This window comes from Ursus maritimus, unplaced genomic scaffold (assembly GCF_017311325.1).
Source record: "Ursus maritimus isolate PB19 unplaced genomic scaffold, ASM1731132v1 scaffold_4, whole genome shotgun sequence".
Taxonomy (NCBI): Eukaryota; Metazoa; Chordata; class Mammalia; order Carnivora; family Ursidae; genus Ursus; species Ursus maritimus.
In genome coordinates, this window is record NW_024426552.1 from 48,247,902 (window position 1) to 48,270,635 (window position 22,734).

Consider the following 22,734-nt stretch of genomic DNA (forward strand, 5'->3'; position numbering starts at 1 on the left):
AGTTTCAACCAAACTTAATGCCTATCCTCTATCTTTGTTCTGTTCTCTTTATTTCCATTCTCCTCACAAATCCTTTTATTCATTTAAGAAATATTTACATATACAAGTACCATTCTAAACCTTTTACATATTTTGACTCATTTAGCCTCACAACAACTCTGTAATCTTACTATCTCATTTCACAGGTGAAAACACCCAGACACGAAAGTTAAGTAACTTCCATAACTTTGCACAACAGGTCAGTAGCACATCTGGGTTTGAACCCAGGCACCGTGGTTTTGAGAGCCCTTGTTTTTAAACCATTATGCTGTACTGATACCCAATGTAGGTTAACAATTGCAACATAGCCGTGTTATTTCCAGGCTCGTATCATTGTGAACCATCTAGGGAAGTGATTTTCAATAAGTCTATTTTTGTCCTCCCTCTTTCATTCCCCCATTCCTGCAATGGATATTTGGCAATATCTGGAGACCTTTTTAGTTGTCACAGTGACACTAGCATTTCGTGGGTAGAAGCCAGGGATGCTGCTAAGCATTCTAGTTCTTTGCCTCCCATAACAAAGAATTATCCAGCCCCAAATGTCAATAGTGTTGAGGTTGAACTCTTGAAGCCTTATGACCCCCAGGATTAAATTAAAGATCTCTAACATGGCAAACAAGGTGTTTATCTTCGTGCTTATCAATCCCTTCTGGTATTTTATGTGCACAAGGTACATGCACAGTGCTGTTTCTTGACAGAGTGGCTGTATTTATTCTCTCTGCTCTGCCTGGAATCCTTTTCTACCTGTCCTCGCACCCGTAACAATTCTCAGACATTTACTCATCCTTTGAGTCTTCACTTAGGCCACAGTCATTCATGAAGCCTTTCCCTATACTCCAGTCAGGGTGAGGGGCCCCTGTACCATCATTCCAAATTATCCTTTGCATTGTTTAAGTGTTACACTTAAGGCACTGAACGCTTATTAGCAATTTCTTTGCCCCTTTTCCCCTAGGAGTTTGGGAATCTCATGGGAGCAGGGACTCTGTCAAATTCACATCAGTGTCAAAAGCACCTAGTAGAGTGTGATTTATGACACAGATGAATCCAGTAAATCTTAGTTCAGTGAATTAATAAATAAAAGTATTGTATCCCTCTGTTATGGCTGCCATAACAAAATGCCACAGACTGCGTAGCTTAAATAACAGAAATTCATTTCTCCCAGTTCTGGAAACTAGGAATTCCAAGATCAAGGTGTTAGCTGGTTTCTTCTTAGGCATCTCTTCTACCTGTGTCCTCACATGGCATTTCCCCTGTACGTGTACACTCCTATTATCTCTTCCTTTTCTTACGAGGTCATCAATTCTAGGGTCTTACCCTGATAACCTCGTTTAACTTTAAGTACCTCCTTAAAGGCCCTGTCTCCAAATATAGTCACATTGGGGGTTAGGGCTTCAACATATAAATTTTGGGAAGATACGATCCAGTTCATAATAAATATGAAATGAGACAATATAGTTATTATTTCAGTTTAGTTAGGAAAATGCTTCTCAAATCTAATCATTTGATATAAACAATTATTAAAATATTAATATTTTTATTCCGTTCTTTTTTTTCCTTTCAAATGAATGTATTTATGGTGTAAGTGTAAATGAAAAGCAAGCTTCTATCCTTAAATAATAGGTATCCATACAAATGCACACAATGAAAACAAAATACTATTATTAAATTGTAGCCACAGAGTATTGCGCATGAAGATAACTGTAGTTGCATTTATGCTTTCTTTATCATTGAGATTAGCAGGTTTTAGAGTCATGTAAAGAGTCACTTGCACCAAAGTAATACATTGAAAGAAGGAAAGAAAAGTAAAAATGGAATGTCATTCTTATTATGCAAATCAATAATGGTTCTTCCACATCTTCACCAAATTAGATGCATTTCAAACTTGGCCACAGACTAGGTTAGATTCTAGGATGTGTAATCAGGAGCGTTGGGAGTGGAGGCTACTGAAGCTAGTTAGGGCTAGGGGGCAGGAGACCACGCTCCGACTGCTGGCTTGGGTTCTGCTTATTTGCTTGTCTGCATTATTTGATGTTACATAACTTGAAGTTACTCCTTGGATTTCAAGTATCCTGAAAATTTTATCACAGGTCGTCTTTTAGTACTAAGAGAATTTGCATACACACTTTATAAACCTTTTTAAATTTGCAGTGCTAATTTGATTCTCAACCCATAACTATGTTTTATTTTTGGTGGCTTCACACTCCAAGCAGTGCTTTAGAGTGATTTTGTAAGTGATTTATGGCAAGGGGTTTCACATTTGGCATGCATCAAAATCACCTGGAAGGCTTGTTACAACAGAGTTTGTTAGGTCCTCCACTCCCAGAGCTTCTGACTCAGTAGACATTGTTGGGACATGAGAATATATATTTCTAACAAAATGTCAGTTACTGATAATGCTGCTTTTTGGGGCCCCATTTTGAGAACCACTGCTCAATGGTTCTTGTAAAGTACTGCCTTGCATCTTTGAAATATCTAGGTATGAAAAGAACCTCATATTGCTCTTCCAGACTGGGAAATTAAAGGCATATGTAGATGCCTTTATACCCCCCCTCCTCTTCCCAGAGCATTTGGACATCATTGGTATTTTGAGTGCAGTGCTTCTGTTCCTATTTGGACCTTCATCCAGTTATTAAAGACTGATTTATTGACTCTTTTTCCCCCCAAGTTCTATGCTAGGTAATTGGTATGCAGGAGTGTGCACAGGTAAGGTTGCAGGCTTTATACAGTTTATAGTATTTACAGGCAGCTATGTGGCTATTTTAGTCAATGTGTGATCTCACAGACCTGGGAATCCGGTTCTGTTTCAGTTTGCCAAACTCCAGCCTTGTGCCCTTGAAAAATCATGCAGCTTAGGGGTGCTCGGGTGGCTCAGTTGGTTAAATACCTGCTTTTGGCTCAGGTCATGATCCAAGGTCCTGGGATCCACCCTCACATCAGGCTCCCTGCCCAGTGGGGAGTCTGCTTCTTCCTCTCCCTCGGCCCCTCCCCCTGCTCATGCGCACTCTCTCAAACACACAAATAAAGCCTTTTAAAAACATAATGTAACTTGCCTGGATTCCAGGTTCATCCTCTCAAAAATGAGATTAGCATCACATCCAGTGACTCAAATATTTCTGGAAAAGTATGACAGTAAAAGGATAAGGGACAATATAATAACGTCATTTTTTCTCTCACTACCTAGGTATAATGGAATGAAAGGAAATGGTTACTGTTACTAAAACACAATGATAATTTGTGTGATTTGTGTAGCATTTAAGTAATTAGTTGATTAGAATCTTGTTTAATTAGAATTACTTCTGCTTGGGACCTGATACAGTGGAAGGTATCTGAAATAAGTGCCAAACATCACACAAATCAGAAACTTACACTGAAACCATCTGAATCATCTTGTAGCATGTCTACCATGAAGTCTTTCCTGTCTCTTTTATGAGGATTAATTCTATTTGTTGGCAGCTCTGCCATATCTGAGCACACATATGCTGAGATAAATCAACACCCTATCTCCAGGCAAAGGCAGAACAGCTATTTAAGAGACATTTGACAGTTATAAAAAAAACTTTGGTACCTAGATAAATCTAGTGGGTAGGATATGCCATTTCACTGATTTGGAATGATATTTTTTTCTCCCAAGAAGTGGACAGAATATTGGCTTCGGAGCTGTACAGATTTGGACTTGAATACTGACTAAGCTACTTATGACTTTAGTGACATCAGACAAGTTACTTCAACTCCTTGAAGCACAGTTTTGGCATCTATAAAATGAGACTAATATAACTTAACAGGATGTTATGACAACTGAACATAATAACACATGTAAAACATTGAGCAACATATGTGACATATGGTAGATGTTAAATTTTATTTAAAAATAACTTGTAACCAGAAAACTGTTTCAAGTAGATTATAGATAATCACTTTGGACCTAGAAAGGATAATAGTATAAGGACATGGATTGCTGTCAACTGCTTATCCTCTGCTACTGCATGGATAACCTGAGGCAGAAGGCAGAACAAAGGCTTAGGGAAATATTTTGGTTTGTGTTCTCCTGAAAGCAAAGTATGAGACAAGACCTTGTCTGCCCTATGAAGTAGGAATTAAAGAGTGGAGAGAATGAGACACAGAGAGAAAATAGGACAATATTCTCAATATTCAGGTGTGTTTTTGAGGTTGCCACAGTGGTTATTGGGACTGATTCCCCCAGGCCTCCTAAGAATTACGGAGAATGCTTCCCACAACACACCAACTGAAAGAAGAGGTACCAGGAACATGGGGTAAGGCTGGTCCTGGGAGCTTTAACCCACACTTCTGGATGGAATCAACACATGGATTGAGGGAGTTCCCATAACCTCAGAGAAGATGCCTGATAGAGAGTGGAAAGATCCTCTAAGCATCCTTTACAGGTGGAACACTGCATCAGAAAGCTACAGATGAACCTGAACTGCAGCTGAAGTCAGAGGCTGGCTAAAGGACAGATTTGGGGGAAGCAGAGGCATCTACTACATGAAGCTAGGGTGGCTTTGTTCAGAATTACATAGGGCCAGCACTTTTTAGAATGGTATGGCTACAAAAGGTTCATCCTCTTCTCTTTCCAAAATTTCCCAAAGTCATGTTCAAACCAATAAGTATTGCCTTATTTTAAGCATAAACCAAAAGAAAAGTATATACTTGACTTCCTACATTTTAAGGTATGGGCATAATGCCCTAGGCATAATGACCATGCTAATAGACATCTGTTTTGGATAATATGGTCCTTAGACTACCTATACCAGAATTACCAGTAGGTCTTACTACATTAAAATCTCTCAGGACAAGTTATCTTCTTTAATAAGCTCTGTATTGGAAGTCTGGGAATCGTTATGCTATATTATTTTGAGCTTTGTGCTCTCTAATTTCTTTTACATTCATTGTCTACAGTTTTCTTCTTATTCCCTATGTGGAACTGGAATAGAATTTGAGTTGTTTTTCTCCTGTCTTTTGGTAAAGGTATGGGGAAATCATTCATGGAATGATTTGTTTTGGTTACATTGTGTGCAGGGTGTGGATGAGAGATTCTTTCATCTGCCACTTCTACATGATTTAACATACACACTTTACTGTAGACCTGCATACCTTAGAATCATCCCATCTCCCAGGTACAAGAGGAACAGTAAAGTTGACTATATCATTAGAGGAAACAGAAGCTAATAACACTTGAATGTTCTATTTCAGTGCAGATACCAAAGCATAGCTGAAGTGAGATTAGAACCTTGTCCAGTACCCTAATATTGTTAGGGCAACAGCTGCCTGGAAAACTGACATGGTAATATCTCATAGGCTTGTTGTTTCATCCTTAAAGGGAGATAACAACCAAACACATTTTTCAGAACTCTCTTTTCTCAAACCAACTATAGTTTTCCTTTCAGACATTTTATAAAAGTACTAAATCTTATTGCGCATATAGGCAGTGATATCTGGGCACAATGAACTGATTTAAGAATAAAGAAAATACTTAAGCATAGGATTTACTTTCTTGTCAGCTGGTGTCACTGATTAGTTTTATGTAGGATTTCTTAAAAAAAAAAAACAAAACTCTTCCTAGAAATATGCCATTCAATGCAAGGTAGACAAATGTATGGACTGTGACTTCCAAATTCTCTTTTATTAAGTGCCCTCAGAATGTCCTTCTTATACTCTGGGTACTCAGGACTCAAACAAGTTTGCTAATAAGATCAGAGTGAAAACTTTATTAAATACTGGTTCATTGCAGATTTTATGGTTTTATTATACAGTTTGATGGTACTATCTGAAGACTGCATTGTATAGCTCCCTAAATTCCATGCTTTTGATAGGTTCTCTTTCCAAAAGGGCATTGCTATAATAGCTATGTAATGGCAACAGGAGAACTTAATGATTTCAGAACATTATATTTTATAACCATTACCTGTAATAGATAAGACAGGGAATGTTTAGAATTTATTATGTCATAAATGGGTAATCAAATATTTGGGTGGTGGAATAGATTGGATAAGTGAGATGAAAGCTATTGGGGCTGAAATTCTTTGGTATTTTTTTGGGTGTGGGTGTGGGTGGGTGAATGGGTATAAATGACAGCAAACCATTACTTTTCAAGTTCACATACCTGATAACTATAGTTTTTCTACATTTCCTTCCATTGTCAGACTATGAACAACTACTTCTTTCTGCCTTAGTTTCCTTATCTGTAAAACAAAGATAATAATAATAGTCATCTCTTAATGAGACTAAGGCATACACATATACACATACATATACACACATTATGTGTATATATTCTGCCTGATATCACAGTGTTACAGAGTCTGCATAATCATTTAGAGGTAGTTTGGTAAATTTTTACACACAATGCTAACAATATTGGCTATTTTACTATCCACAGAAAATTTGATTAAAGGGGATATTGCTAAATAAACAATTGGAACTGCATCAAATTAAAAAAGGCTTTGCACAACAAAGGAAACTAGTAACAAAATGAAAAGGCAACCTACTGAATGGGAGAAGATATTTGCAAATGATATAACATATGAGGGGTTAATATCCAAAATATATAAAGAACTCATACAGTGACACCAAAAAACAAACAAACAAACAAAAAACCCAAATAATCCAATTAAAAAATGGGTGGAGGACCTGATCGATGTTTTTTCCAAAGAAGACACACAGATGGACAACTAATCACCACGGAAATGCAATTAAAACCACAGTGACATATCACTTCACATCAGTCAGAGGGGCTAGTATCAAAAAGATAAAAAAATAACAAGTGTTGACAATGATGTGGAGAAAAAAGAAGGAACTCTTATGCATTGTTGGTGGGAAATTAAATTGGTATGGCCATTATGGAAAACAACATGGAGTTTCCTCAAAAAATTAAAAATAGAAATACCAAGCAGAAACAGACTCATAAATACAGAGAAAAAACATGCTTGCCATAGGGCGGGGAGTGGGGGGAATGAACAAAATGGGTGAAGGAGGGTGGGAGATACAGGCTTCTAGTTATGGGATGAATGAGTCATGGACATGAGGGGTACAGGATAGGGAATACAGTCAATGATATTGTAATAGTGCTGTATGGTGACAGATGGTAGCTACACTTGCGGTGAGCACAGTATAATGTATAGACTTATCAGATCACTGTGTTGTACACCTGAAACTAATGTAACATTCTGTGTCAACTACATTTCAATTAAAAAAAAATAGAATGCCCTATGATCCAGTAATTCAATTTCTGGGTATTTACCCAGAGAAAATGAAAGACAATAATTCAAAATGATGTATGCACTTTAATGTTTATTGTAGCATTATTTACAATAGCCAAGATGTGGAAACAACCTAAGTGAATGAATAAAGAAGATATGGTATATACACACAATGGAATATTACTCAGCCATAAAAAAGAATGAAACCTTGCCATTCATGACAACATGGATGGAGGGTATTATGCTAAGTGAAATAAATCAGAGAAAGACAAATACCATATGATATCACTTACACATAGAATCTAAAAAGCAGCACAAAATAAAACGGAAACAGATAAAATAAATACAGAGAACAAATTGGTGGTTGATAGAGGGTGGGGGTATAGGTGAAGGGGATTAAGTGGTACAAGCTTCCATTTATAAAATAAATAAACCATGGGGGTGAAAAGTACAGCATAGAGAATAATCAATTAGATTGTCATAATATTGTATGGTAACAGTAAGTACACTTAGTCATGGTGAGCATATCATAATGTATATAAATGTCAAATCACTATGGTGCACACCTTAAACTAATATAATATTGTATTTAAAATAAAATTTAATTAAATTTTTCAAAAAGGGGATATTGTTATATAGAAGTTAAACGCAACAAGAATTAGAATGTCATTAATAATAAAAATATGGCTTATAGCTGATGCATACATAATGCTTACTATGGGCTAAACCCTATAAATGTTTATATAAATGGATAAACTCATCACAGACCCATTATGAAGTAGCTATTAATAGCATCTTTATTTTACAGATGAGAAAACGAAGGCAGAAAGAAATGATTGCTCCCAGTGACAGAAGGAAAAGAGGCAGAAAAATTAGATTATTTGGTATATTAATTTAAAAAGCAGGGGTTTGTAATTATTTATTGTAGGTTCAAGGAATCCCTCAGTAACCTCTTCAGGCAACATAGTGTGGCAGCCAAGTAAAATATGTGGGGTTCATAACAACAAGCCTAAAACCCTTTAAAAAAAAATGAGTCACTTGTTATATTTTGAAGACAAAAAGTCTATTCTAGTTCAAAAATATTTTCACCTAAAATAAATGCTTCAAGTTTTGAAAACTAAAAAATATTAAGTTCTTTTTCATTGGACAGATATAAAGAAAACATCTCCTTAATTTTACCCAGAGTGCAAAATGGTATTCATCATAACTTTCATAGGTTAAAAAAAAAAAGTGAAAACAAAGAACAACAACACACACACACACACACACACACACACACAAGATTTATTGAAATTTAAGGAGGTACTCTGAAACTCTCTGTTTTCAAAAACAGGTTTTAAAGCAGAGTAAAGGATGAGGGAGGAGTTAAGATGGCGGAGGAGTAGGGGACCCCTTTTTCAGCCGGTCCCCCGAGTCGAGCTGGATAGGTACCAGACCAGCCTAAACAACCACGGAACCAGCCTGAGACGCAGGAAGATGCATCTGGATCTCTACAAATGAACATCTCCAGCGCTGAGTATTGAGGTACAAAGCGGGGAGCCATGAAACCGCGCACAGATATCGGAAGATAAGCGGAAGGGGAGGGGCACGCGGTGGGCGCCCGGGAGCGGTAGCCACTTGCAGAGGGGGCGGGGCTCGCGGAGCCGGCACCCTAAAACGAGCAGACTGAACCGTGAGGCAGTGCGCGCGCCACCAGGCATCTCGGAACCGGAATCAGTGCGCTCACTGGATCAGACTGAGGCCGGGAGCGGGAGCCCGGAGCGTCGGCGGCTGAGCGGCTGGCGCGTTAAACACAAAGGACAGAGACGCGCCGGCCCTGGAAGTGAGGGCTGGGACGCCGGGTGTGGGGCGCACATCCCGGGACGCTGCAGGGTTGAGCAGCACCAACAGTAACAGAGTTAAAGTGGCCAGAACATTAGTAGAGAACGGGCCGCAATCCCTCTGTTCTGCGACAATGCAGCCTCTGCTGCTCTGACCCTCAGAAGAGGCATAGCCGGCCGCCAGGGAAAGCCGCCAGAGAACAAAAGCCTGGAAATACCGGCTCAGGGAGTGCCCATCCCCATCCCCCCTCGCAGGGGACGCGGAGACTCTACCCAAACAGGGTTGCCTGAGTATTGGCGCGGCAGGCCCCTCCCCCAGAAGGCAGGCTGAAAAATCAAGAAGCCTACAAGCCGGGTGCCTGGGTGGTGCAGTCATTGAGTGCCTGTCTGCGGCTTAGGGCGTGATCCCGGCGTTCCGGAAAGGAGTCCCTCATCGGGCTCCTCCGCTGGGAGCCTGCTTCTTCCTCTCCCACTCCTCTGCTTCTGTTCCCTCTCTCGCTGGTTGGCTGCCACATAAATAAATAAATAAAATCTTTAAAGAAGAAGCCCACATCCCTAAGATCCCTATAAAACAAGGGGCACGGCCTGGGACCCAGTCAATAATTTGGGCTCTGGAAACCCCGCAACCTCTCTTCATCAGAATGACAAGAAGGAGAAGCCCCCCCCAGCAAAGAAAAGACAGTGATTCTGTGGCCTCTGCCACAGAAATAATGGATATGGATGTAACCAAATTATCAGAAATGGAATTCAGAGTAACGATGGTCAAAATGATGAGTAGAATTGAAAAAACTATTAACGAAAAGGTTACTGAGAATATAGAATCCCTAAGGACAGAAATGAGAGCGAATCTGACAGAAATTAAAAATTCTATGAGCCAAATGCAGGCAAAACTAGAGGCTCTGACGGCCAGGGTCGCAGAAGCAGAGGAACGGGTTAGTGAATTGGAGGATGGGTTAATAGAGGAAAAAATGAAAATAGAAGATGGTCTTAAAAAAATCCACGCCCACGAATGTAGGTTACGGGAGATTACTGACTCAATGAAACGATCCAATGTTAGAATCATCGGCATCCCCGAGGGGGTGGAGAAAAACAGAGGTCTAGAAGAGATATTTGAACAAATTGTAGCTGAAAACTTCCCTAATCTAGCAAGGGAAACAAACATTCGTGTCCAAGAGGCAGAGAGGACCCCTCCCAAGCTCAACCACGACAAACCTACGCCACGTCACGTCATAGTGCAATTCGCAAATATTAGATGCAAGGATACAGTATTGAAAGCGGCCAGGGCAAAGAAATTTCTCACGTACCAAGGCAAAAGCATCAGAATTACGTCAGACCTGTCTACACAGACCTGGAATGAGAGAAAGGGTTGGGGGAGCATATTTAAAGCTCTTTCAGAGAAAAACATGCAGCCAAGGATCCTTTATCCAGCAAGGCTGTCATTCAGAATTGATGGAGAAATAAAGACATTTCAGAATCGCCAGTCACTAACCAATTTTGTAACCACGAAACCAGCCCTACAGGAGATATTACGGGGGGTTCTATAAAAGTAAAAAGGCCCCAAGAGTGATACAGAACAGAAAGTCACAGCCAATACAAACAAAGACTTTACTGGCAACATGGCAACATTAAAATCATATCTCTCAGTAATCAGTCTTAATGTAAATGGTTTGAACCATCCCATAAAACGCCACAGGGTTGCAGATTGGATAAAAAGAAATGACCCATCCATTTGCTGTCTACAAGAGACTCATTTCGAACCCAAAGATGCATTCAGACTGAGAGTAAGGGGATGGAGTACCATCTTTCACGCAAATGGACCTCAAAAGAAAGCTGGGGTAGCAATTCTCATATCAGATAAATTGGATTTTAAACTACAGACTATAGTTAGAGATGCAGAAGGGCACTATATTATTCTTAAGGGAAGTATTCAACAAGTGGATATGACAATTATAAATATATATGCCCCCAACAGGGGAGCAGCAAGATACACAAGCCAACTCTTAACCAGAATAAAGAGACATATAAATAAAAATACATTAATAGTAGGGGACCTCAACACTCCACTCTCAGAAATAGACAGAACACCCTGGCAAAAACTAAGCAAAGAATCAAAGGCTTTGAATGCCATACTCGACGAGTTGGACCTCATAGATATATATAGAACACTACACCCCAGAACCAAAGAATACTCATTCTATTCTAATGCCCATGGAACATTCTCAAGAATAGACCATGTTCTGGGACACAAAACAGGTCTCAACCGATACCAAAAGATTGAAATTATCCCCTGCATATTCTCAGACCACAACGCTCTGAAATTGGAACTCAACCACAAGGAAAAATTTGGAAGAAACTCAAACACTTGGAGACTAAGAACCATCCTGCTCAGGAATGACTCGATAAACCAGGAAATCAAAAATCAAATTAAACAATTTATGGAGACCAATGAGAATGAAAATACAACAGTCCAAAACCTATGGGATACTGCAAAGGCAGTCCTAAGGGGGAAATACATAGCCATCCAAGCCTCACTCAAAAGAATAGAAAAATCTAAAATGCAGTTTTTATATTCTCACCTCAAGAAGCTGGAACAGCAACAGAGGGACAGGCCTAATCCACGCACGAGGAAGCAGTTGACCAAAATTAGAGCTGAAATCAATCAAGCAGAAACCAGAAGTACAGTAGAGCAGATCAACAGGACTAGAAGCTGGTTCTTTGAGAGAATCAATAAAATTGACAGACCACTGGCAAGACTTATCCAAAAGAAAAGAGAAAGGACCCAGATTATTAAAATTATGAATGAAAAAGGAGAGGTCACGACGAACACCATTGAAATTGGAAGGATTATTAGAAATTTTTATCAACAGCTATATGCCAATAAACTAAGCAATCTGGAAGAGATGGAATCCTTCCTGGAAACCTATAAACTACCAAGATTGAAACCGGAAGAAATTGATTCCTTAAACAGGCCAATTAATTATGAAGAAATTGAGTCAGTGATAAACAACCTTCCAAATAACAAAACTCCAGGCCCGGACGGTTTTCCTGGGGAATTCTACCAAACATTCAAAGAAGAAATAATACCTATTCTCCTAAAGCTATTTCAAAAAATAGAAACAGAAGGAAAGCTACCAAACTCATTCTATGAGGCCAATATTACCTTGATCCCCAAACCAGGCAAAGACCCCCTCAAAAAGGAGAATTACAGACCGATTTCCCTAATGAATATGGACGCCAAAATCCTCAACAAGATACTTGCTAATAGAATCCAACAGTACATTAAAAGGATTATCCATCACGATCAAGTGGGATTCATACCTGGGATGCAAGCGTGGTTCAATATTCGCAAATCAATCAGCGTGATACATCATATCAACAAGAAAAGACTCAGGAACCATATGATCCTCTCAATCGATGCCGAAAAAGCATTTGACAAAATACAGCATCCTTTCCTGATTAAAACCCTTCAGAGTGTAGGAATAGAAGGTACATTTCTCAATCTCATAAAAGCCATCTATGAAAAGCCTACTGCAAATATTATTCTCAATGGGGAAAAGCTGGAAGCCTTTCCCTTAAGATCAGGAACTCGACAAGGATGCCCACTCTCGCCACTATTATTCAACATAGTACTAGAAGTCCTTGCAACAGCAATCAGACGACAAAAAGGGATCAAAGGTATTCAAATTGGCAAAGAAGAAGTCAAAATGTCTCTCTTTGCAGATGACATGATACTCTATATGGAAAACCCAAAAGAAGCCACTCCCAAACTATTAGAAGTTATAGAGCAATTCAGTAACGTGGCGGGATACAAAATCAATGCTCAGAAATCAGTTGCATTTCTATACACGAATAACGAGACCGAAGAAAGAGAAATTAGGGAATCCATCCCATTTACAATAGCACCAAAAACCATACGTTACCTTGGAATTAACTTAACCAGAGACGTAAAGGACCTATATTCTAGAAACTATAAATCACTCTTGAAAGACATTGAGGAAGACATAAAAAGATGGAAAGATATTCCATGCTCATGGATTGGAAGAATTAACATAGTTAAAATGTCCATGCTACCCAGAGCAATCTACACTTTCAATGCTATCCCGATCAAAATACCGAGGACATTTTTCAAAGAACTGGAACAAATAGTCCTTAAATTTGTATGGAAACAGAAAAGGCCCCGAATCTCCAAGGAACTGTTGAAAAGGAAAAACAAAGCTGGGGGCATCACAATGCCGGATTTCGAGCTGTACTACAAAGCTGTGATCACAAAGACAGCATGGTACTGGCACAAAAACAGACACATAGACCAATGGAACAGAATAGAGAGCCCAGAAATGGACCCTCGGCTCTTTGGGCAACTAATATTTGATAAAGCAGGAAAAAACATCCGGTGGGAAAAAGACAGTCTCTTCAATAAATGGTGCTGGGAAAATTGGACAGCTACATGCAAAAGAATGAAACTTGACCACTCTCTCACACCATACACAAAAATAAACTCCAAATGGATGAAAGACCTCGATGTGAGACAGGAATCCATCAAAATTCTAGAGGAGAACATAGGCAGCAACCTCTACGACATCGGCCAAAGCAACCTTTTTCATGATACATCCCCAAAGGCAAGAGAAACAAAAGATAAAATGAATTTATGGGACTTCATCAAGATTAAAAGTTTCTGCACAGCCAAGGAAACAGTCAGAAAAACTAAGAGGCAGCCCACGGAATGGGAGAATATATTTGCAAATGACACTACAGATAAAAGACTGGTATCCAAGATCTACAAAGAACTTCTCAAACTCAATACACGAGAAACAAATAAACAAATCAAAAAATGGGCAGAAGATATGAACAGACACTTTTCCAATGAAGACATACAAATGGCTAACAGACACATGAAAAAATGTTCAAAATCATTAGCCATCAGGGAAATTCAAATCAAAACCACACTGAGATACCACCTTACGCCAGTTAGAATGGCAAAAATAGACAAGGCAAGAAACAACAATTGTTGGAGAGGATGTGGAGAAAGGGGATCCCTCCTACATTGTTGGTGGGAATGCAAGTTGGTACAGCCACTCTGGAAAACCGTGTGGAGGTCCCTTAAAAAGTTAAAAATTGAGCTACCCTATGATCCAGCCATTGCACTACTGGGTGTTTACCCCAAAGATACAGACGTAGTGAAGAGAAGGGCCATATGCACCCCAATGTTCATAGCAGCAATGTCCACAATAGCTAAATCATGGAAGGAGCCGAGATGCCGTTCAACAGATGATTGGATTAAGAAGATGTGGTCCATATATACAATGGAATATTACTCAGCTATCAGAAAGAACGAGTTCTCAACATTTGCTACAACATGGACGGCGCTGGAGGAGATAATGCTAAGTGAAATAAGTCAAGCAGAGAAAGACAACTATCATATGATTTCTCTCATCTATGGAACATAAGAACCAGGATGATGGGTAGGGGAAGAAAGGGATAAAGAAAGGGGGGGTAATCATAAGGGGGAATGAAACATGAGAGACTATGGACTATGAGAAACAAACTGAGGGCCTCAGAGGGGAGGGGGCTGGGGGAATGGGATAGACCGGGATGGGTAGTAAGGAGGGCACGTATTGCATGGTGCACTGGGTGTTATACACAACTAATGAATCATCGAGCCTTACATCGGAAACCGGGGATGTACTGTATGGTGACTAACATAATATAATAAAAAAATCATTAAAAAAATAAAAAAAATAAAGCAGAGTAAAATTTCTTCTTTATTTTTCAACCAACTATATCACATTCAAGCCCCGTCACTCTGCATCAAGCCTGCTTATGGCCATCCATACCTATTTTCTGTTCATAATGCTGTGAGATGATTCATTTGTTTATCTAGATTAATATTCACTTTCTTCAAGCTGATGAACAGAAGTTGCATATTTTGAAATTCATCTGGTCTATTGATGCTGAACATAAGAGGAGATGTAAGGATGTGCCACGGATGATTTTTAAAAAAAGGACCATTTATGCTTCTGAAATAAGGCTTAGCAGTGAATCCTCTCAGACTTGTTGATTGTAATCTGATCCTACTAAAAAATGAAAAGTTTGCACTGAAATTAAAAAAAAATCTGTTTAACAAAAGCAACCATAAAAAAGTATATAAAAGGGTAATAGGAAGAAGGTATTTGCAATATCAGAATAAGGTATGAGATATCCAGAATATTTAAGGAATTCTTTTAACAATACATTAGTAGAGAGAAGAGAGAACTTAGAAAATGAAAAGTAATTCAGAGAGGTGGAAATCAGAAAGATCTGTAAGCATTTGAAGAGATTGTTTATTTTCTCATTATTCATCAAGGAAATACAAGGTAAAGAACACTTTGCTTTCTCCACAATGGAAAAAATTAGGAAGTCACATAATATCTAAGCCTAGTGAGGATATGGCAAAATGGGAGCCTAAGTGCATGGCTGTTGGAGGTATAAATACTGGAAAGCAATTTGGCAGTATCTCATGAAATTAAGTTGCCTGTGATCCAGCATTCTCATATCTGGGCATATTCTTTCAAAAATATGTACTTCATAAGAGAACATGTGGTGGGATGTTCATATCCACACTGGAGTGATAGCAAGAATTAGAGTGTGTGCAATGACTTTTACCCATTAAAATAGGGGAAAAAATAGAATAGTATTAGGAGCACAACACAATTTAAATAAATACTCACCTGCCATACTACAATGTGGTTACAAGGGTATAACACTATCCCCCAAAATATTTGAAAAATAGATGGGAGGGACCTATATCACATACATTAAAAAGGTCTTTTGTGAGAGTAAGGGCTTGGAAGAGGACAAACATTTATTTAATAAAAGAAAAGCAGATGATCATTATCCAAATCAATTATAGGGTGGGAATGATTAACTCAATTCTGTGCATGAATTTCAGAAAAGGAAACAAGCAAAAACCCTCTACACTATACTATTCTTTCTTCATGCAATTTATGTGGTTAGGCAGGATAGGCTAAAATTGGGGAGGGCTTTGGAAATAGAAGGAGGAATTTCTGTGATCTATAAATGCCTCGTCCAAAGATTTTTGGTGCTTAAACACGAGTGGCTTTTAGGCCTCTGATGAGTGTTACTGGCTTTGCAAAAATATTAAAATATTCCAAAATACTAAAACTAAGACTGATCTATTTAAATCTTCTATCATTGTGGTGATTCCAGGTGTCATGATTTCTGATGAGTAACCACCATCACATGTTATAATGCAGAGTTCCTTTTGGATTAGATACATAACCTGAGAAAGAGGGTGGACATAGTATTGGCCACCAAATGTATTAGAGGTTGATTGTAGCCACAGATTGCTACCAGATTGCAGTTAAACACAGGAGGGTTTTTTTTTTTTATAAGATTTTATTTATTTATTTGGCAGAGAAAGAGAGTGCGCGCACGAGCAGGGGGGGCGGCAGGCAGATAGAGAAGCAGGCTCTCCACCAAGCAGGGAGCCAAATGTGGGGCTGGATCCCAGGACTTTGGGATCATGACCTGGCCCTACAGCAGACCTACTGAGCCACTCAGGCACCCCAAAAACAGGAGATTCTTTTTTTAAAGTAAAATATTGCCATCTAGTTTATTTTCTACTGGGTTTGCTATTGATCATGGTATTTACAGTTCTAATTAGGAAATGGGTAATATTAGCAAGTAAACTAAGCTTAATAAGCATGGATTATAAAGAGCAAAATATATTTCTAAAGCACTCCGCGAGCTAATACAAATAATAATTATATTAATACATTTTATGTATTTATATTAATTCATATATTAATATATATTTTATATACTTATATATTATATATTTATATTATAGATATGTATTATATAAATATATAAATACAGCATAAAATAATAATTTTAATATCTTAAAATATTAATAGATTAGAATTGATTTTTTAAAATAAAGGTTGTTTTTATTTTCATGAAGGCAAATCTTATTTATTTATGACTGAAAACAATGGAAGAGAAATATATGCATTGTGTTGAAACTCTGTGTGTTTGGCAAACATGAAAAGATTCTATTCTACATAGGAATGGTATACACAAGAAGAGGGTTTTTTTAAATGCAGTTTTAAAAAAAAGCTAAGATTGAATTGCCTGAAAAGGCAACATTTCTGACTCTATAATATTTAAGACGAGTTATGAACTGATGTATAGAATCTTCAGGGAATCAACACTGATGGAGCTTGACAATGAATACAGTCAATGACGGAAATGGGCTGCATGAAGCTGTCTCTTTAGAACAAGTGAATATTATCCACCAAAATAAATGGAGTATTGGCTATACTCCAAGATGAAATTATTATACTTTTAGAACTAATATTAACCTAAGTTCAAAGATGACTGATGACCATAATAGTGCTTACCATGCAACAGTGCCAACACCTGATTATTGGACTGTCAGTCTCCCTTACTAGGCGATCAAGAATCTCTCAAGATTTTTCAAACTGTGTATTTTATTCTATTGAATAAAAGAATGAATGTATGAATAAATGCACGGATATGTGGATATATAGGTGAAAGGATGAAAACAATAAAAGAAAAAATGTAGAGTCATCTTAAGTGGGAGGAGACATGACTTACCTAGCTATCATTACAAATTGAAGAATTTAGGCTGCGTTGGTATTTAGACATAATTCCAAATTAAAATTTTAGCTACCACCACATACGAGTTCAGGATCTTACTGAAAATATGAAACTTAGAACCAACGTATTTCCTAAGATAGGAGTAACAAAATAAGGAAAACTAAAAAAACTGAGAGCCTTGTAGTACTGTTCTCAAAATTTGTAGTCACAGCCAGAAATAAGCTGCATGAGTGAGGTGAGGGTGAGTGTCAGAAGGGGCTGTAGCTAATTTTTTAAAAATAATGGTACTGGAAGCATTTATGACATCTATAAACGTGTTTTATTTTTAGCCAGTGACAGAGGTCAAAGTACAGGACAGATTTGGCTATGCTATACTATTTTGGCCAAACATCAAATGGGAGACCTAGTCTCTTATCATTTATATAATGCAGCAAAGAATATCAATTTGATTTAATTTGCTCCTTTAGATTGAATATTATGAAAAACTGCTGCTGATAAAATGCTTATGATCCTTAATTTGTACTTCAAATAAATATGCAATGACAAACATTCCATTTATAATCTTGCACTCTGGAATGTACATCTAAAAATATATCCGGGGTAAAGATTTTTTAAAGCATTTTTCTGTGACTCAAAACACAATAAATAATTATTAGATTTATTTATAAGTTTTATTCCTTTCCTTGTTTTACCAAGTATTTAAAGTTTCTTGCAAAATGTATGTAATAAAGGATAAAACAAAATTTTAGATTAAAGTAAAACAGAGATGGAAAAATAATAAAACCGTGTAAATACAGACTATTTTGTGCACTTGCTACAGATGGATCTCAGAATGACTATGTTTAATTGTCACAGCAAAAGAAAACATATAAGATTTTTGTTCATTGAAATAAAACCATTAAAAATCAGGTTAATCTCTAATTGCACAGCTTTGCTTGATATGGAAATCTGATAGGAAATTCCCTCATGACCTCCAAAATGGTACAATGTAGTAAATGGTATCTCTAAACTTACAGTAAATATCACTGTGTGTGTGTGTGTGTGTGTGTGTGTGTGTGTACATGTATCCTAAGTCCATCTATATATTTATATCAATACATATGTAAAATAAAAATATATATATGTAAAATGCAGTAATGGAAATTCTATTGGAGAGGGCTTATAAAATTAATTAGTATGAATAGATACTCTGGTCTCTGATAACCTGACTTCTTACTCCAAGGAATTAATTGAGACTGTTTTGACAGGATTTCTTACCCCAAGATGTGTATTATCATCAGGATTCCAGTTATGGGATAGAGGGATTTTGCAAACCACCCAAAAGTATATGTAAATGCCACATATACTTTTTTACATTTCCCCTACTACCAGTACCAGTATCACATAGCATTGCCAAAATGAATTGTATCCCTCCAAATTTGGTGAAAAATTGCATACCACATGTGTATTGAGTTATTTTAATTTTGAATAAGTGTGTATAGTTATCCCCTTTGATGATTTGTTAATTGTTTATTTTATTGTTAGTGTTTAAGTGATTCGCTATTGATGCCAACAATGTCAGAAACAAGGGCTCCTTTATTTTGATATTTTAAATAAAATATCATGACATTTTATTCAAAATGACTGTTTTAGATAATATATATGACTTTCCCTGAGAACCTTCCCTTAAAGAGGTTAGCCTATATTTGGAGAGTCTTAACTATTAAGGATATAGGTTTGGTATGATAAAAGCCACAGATGAATTGTTTATGAGCCAATATTTGGAGAAGGGTTTTACTTTTTTTTTAAAATCCATATTGTCTCAATTAATGAAAGCTATTGAATGTATCACTTCATAGAAAATCCAGGTCTCTGCCTGTGTAAATCAGCAATATCATATAATTCTTGGGGCATTAACTATGTTTTCCCGGCTCAGAGTTTATACTTGTTACTTTGCGCATGCTGGAATCTTAATCCACGTACAATCCTGGAGAGAATGTTGGATGACAGCAGTGCAAGATGACAATTGCTATCTAATTTTGAGGTAACTGCCTCAGGTGAGGTCATTGCAAATCATCACGCAAGGCAGAAGCTTCTGTCACCAGACAGGAGAAGAGGCACTTTTCCTGATCTTACAAAGACATTTTGTGATTTGTGGGTTAAAGTCCTTATATTCATCATAATTCTTCCAAATGCCCCATTCCACTTTTGAGAGCTCTAGTCAATCCCTTAAATTTTAGGAGATCTGGCAGGGCTGATAAATCCATTTATGGTATAATTTAAGCAACCTGTAGAAGTTTCTGCTCTGCTTTTCAGTTTCAGGAGCCCAACCCTGCATGTGCAAGAGATATGAGATTCTTTCAGGATAAACATGGGAGCTTTCTTTCTTTATTATTACTTAAGCTAAGAATTTAAAACCTTGAACTTACTTTTTTTTTTTTTTAAATAAAATCTCCAGTGCTATCAGAATAGCCAGCCTACTGCACATGTTGTTTTACTCAGTCTCATCGTAACAGTATGTCCCAGCAGCCAGCTGGTCTGCCAGAGGTTGCTTTCAATGAGCATTTTGTTCCAGGGAATTACAGGATAATAATTGATGTAACTATTTTGGCACAAGCCTGTGGCCTAATGGCACGCCATTTCCCAACTTTCAAAACAACCAAGTCAGATAAACCGATTCTGAGTCATTTTCCTGCAACTTCTCCAGGGACCTAATACTCTCTCGGGCAAAGTTCTAGGTATTTTAAACAGAGAGGGGTTTAATTCAGGTAATTTGGTGGTTACATATCATCAGAAGTGTTTAGTTAAGGAAAGTTAAAAAAAAAATCACTGAAGCCTTGATATAAAGACCAAATTATTTTAGTTGCAACTGGATGTTAAAAACTGTTATCATGTTGCTACCTGCATAATTACTTTTTGTCCATGACACTGGTAACTAGGTATCAGAACATGAAGCTTACAAAGGCGCGTGTCTTTTAGAATCTGTTTAGTAACTGTAGAAGATGACTCCTATTTCTGTTCTTGTCTTTCAGACCTCGCATATATCTCAGTGGCAAACACTAGATGGTATCCAATAACTTAGCCACAAAGGAATGTGAGAAAAGGTCTTTTAGGCTTTGCAGTACCGGATGGACCATGGGAGGGTTGAGTGTTCCTCAATCTTTTTAATATACTTTACATAGTTAATTTTCTTTTTTCTTTCTTAAAGAACTTTCTTCTCTTGCTTTCCATGTAATGGTATTTTTTTTTCTCCTCATGCCTTGCCTGCTATTTTTAAGGACCCTTTTCTGGATGAAGTGAGTAAGGAAAATGGAGACAGATGGATAAGTTCATTATCTTTGATATAATAGCCAGGAAGAGTGCTCTGAATAGGTGCCATTTAAATGGAGATTACAAGATTGCGTGTGCGCATGTGTGTGCGGAAGTAGAGAAATATGGGGTAGTTTTTGCATACCAGCTTTTTTTTTTTTTTTCTTGTTCCTTCCTTTCTCCCTTCTTTCTCTTCTGTGGCAACTGTGGAGACCATCTGTTGAAGGTGGCAGCATCACAGCATGGAATTTTTTGGCATCCTCGTGTAAGTAACTTCCTCAACGGAAGACACACAAAAGAAAGGTACCCTATTATGAAGAACTGTACTGATTGTCATATGAAAAATAAATAATCTTCACTTTGTTTTAAGCCACAAAACAAAAGAGAGCATTTAACCTGTTGGTTTCGTGAAGATTTGGGGTTAATCAGAAAGTAGACAGAGAAGAAAGTAGAGTAGAAAGAGACAAGAAAAATGTGGGCATATACAATAAAGTAATTATCAGGATAGACAATGAAATTTAGGTCAGATAAGAACAGGTAGTATTGATGGACAGTTAGAAAGTGATAGTTTCAATATATTTATAGCATCGACAAGTACAAGGATTTTGGAGGTATTTGAACAAGTGAGAAAAGTTTGGAATGTTGTTTTAAAGTGTATGATATCAAGAATTGATGGGAGGTTTGTTTTCTTGTGATCTCAAGATTAAGGGTGTGCTCATAGAAGTGAATGATGGGGGAGATACAAGGTCAACAAACTGAGAGGCCAAAGGCTTATGGAGCACCATTTGAAAGACATTTAATTTACCCATTGCAATATTTTAAATATTCAGTTTTATTAGTAGATGAAGCCAGAAATGCAGAAAACTGGAACTGCAATACTAGAACTCTATGGACCCTTTTCTCTTTACATTTTACAGAATTATCTTTGGTGAGGCAAAGGCAGTGTTCCATATAAAAACAATGGTTATTGGTGTCAGGCTGCTCACCCTCTGATTCTGGTTTAATCACAAGTTAAGTGGCACTTGGCAATTGGCTCACTCTTAAAGACTATTTTTTTCTGATATAAAAGGAATTTTAAAGATGAAATAAAGGCAATGATTTTGAATGTCTTGGCTATTAAATTACTGTCATTACTGTGAAATACCATGGCTTCCAACTTTGATGACCTGGCATTTAAATTCACTACTAAATTTACTGAAGGGATTACTGGCAAGGACAATATCCATGACATCATTTCTTGTTACCCACATAGCTCCTTACTTTACACACAAAAACCAAAAACAAAAACAGAAAGAACCTTCCAGATTGAAATGCCAGGAGAAAATTGCTTCCACTGAGAAGCTGTTGTGTATTTTCAAATTCTCCATAAATCATGTTAATGGATGTTTAATCCCTTTTAGTTTTGGTGACTAGGTAATCAGAGTCAAAATTGTGGCTTAACTGTAATATAAGAAAGGATTCTGTGAATACCATATGCATACTCTCTTCCCTCCATTATTTATAACATTTTAATTTATATTTAGCATTTATTCATTTTTTATTTTACAAGTCACCTCAGTTCCTTTACGCACGCGTGCGCGCATGTGTGTGAGAATAACCTCAATATCCTTAATTCTGAAACCACAAACTGTTGAAGAAAAATGGAGGTCTAGAAGAAGATTTCTACTGCTAGACAGTTTTTGTCTGTTTTGTTTTGTTTTAGTTTTGGTTTGTTTTTGTTTTTTAATAGTGAAGGGTTTTCCATTTTGGGACTA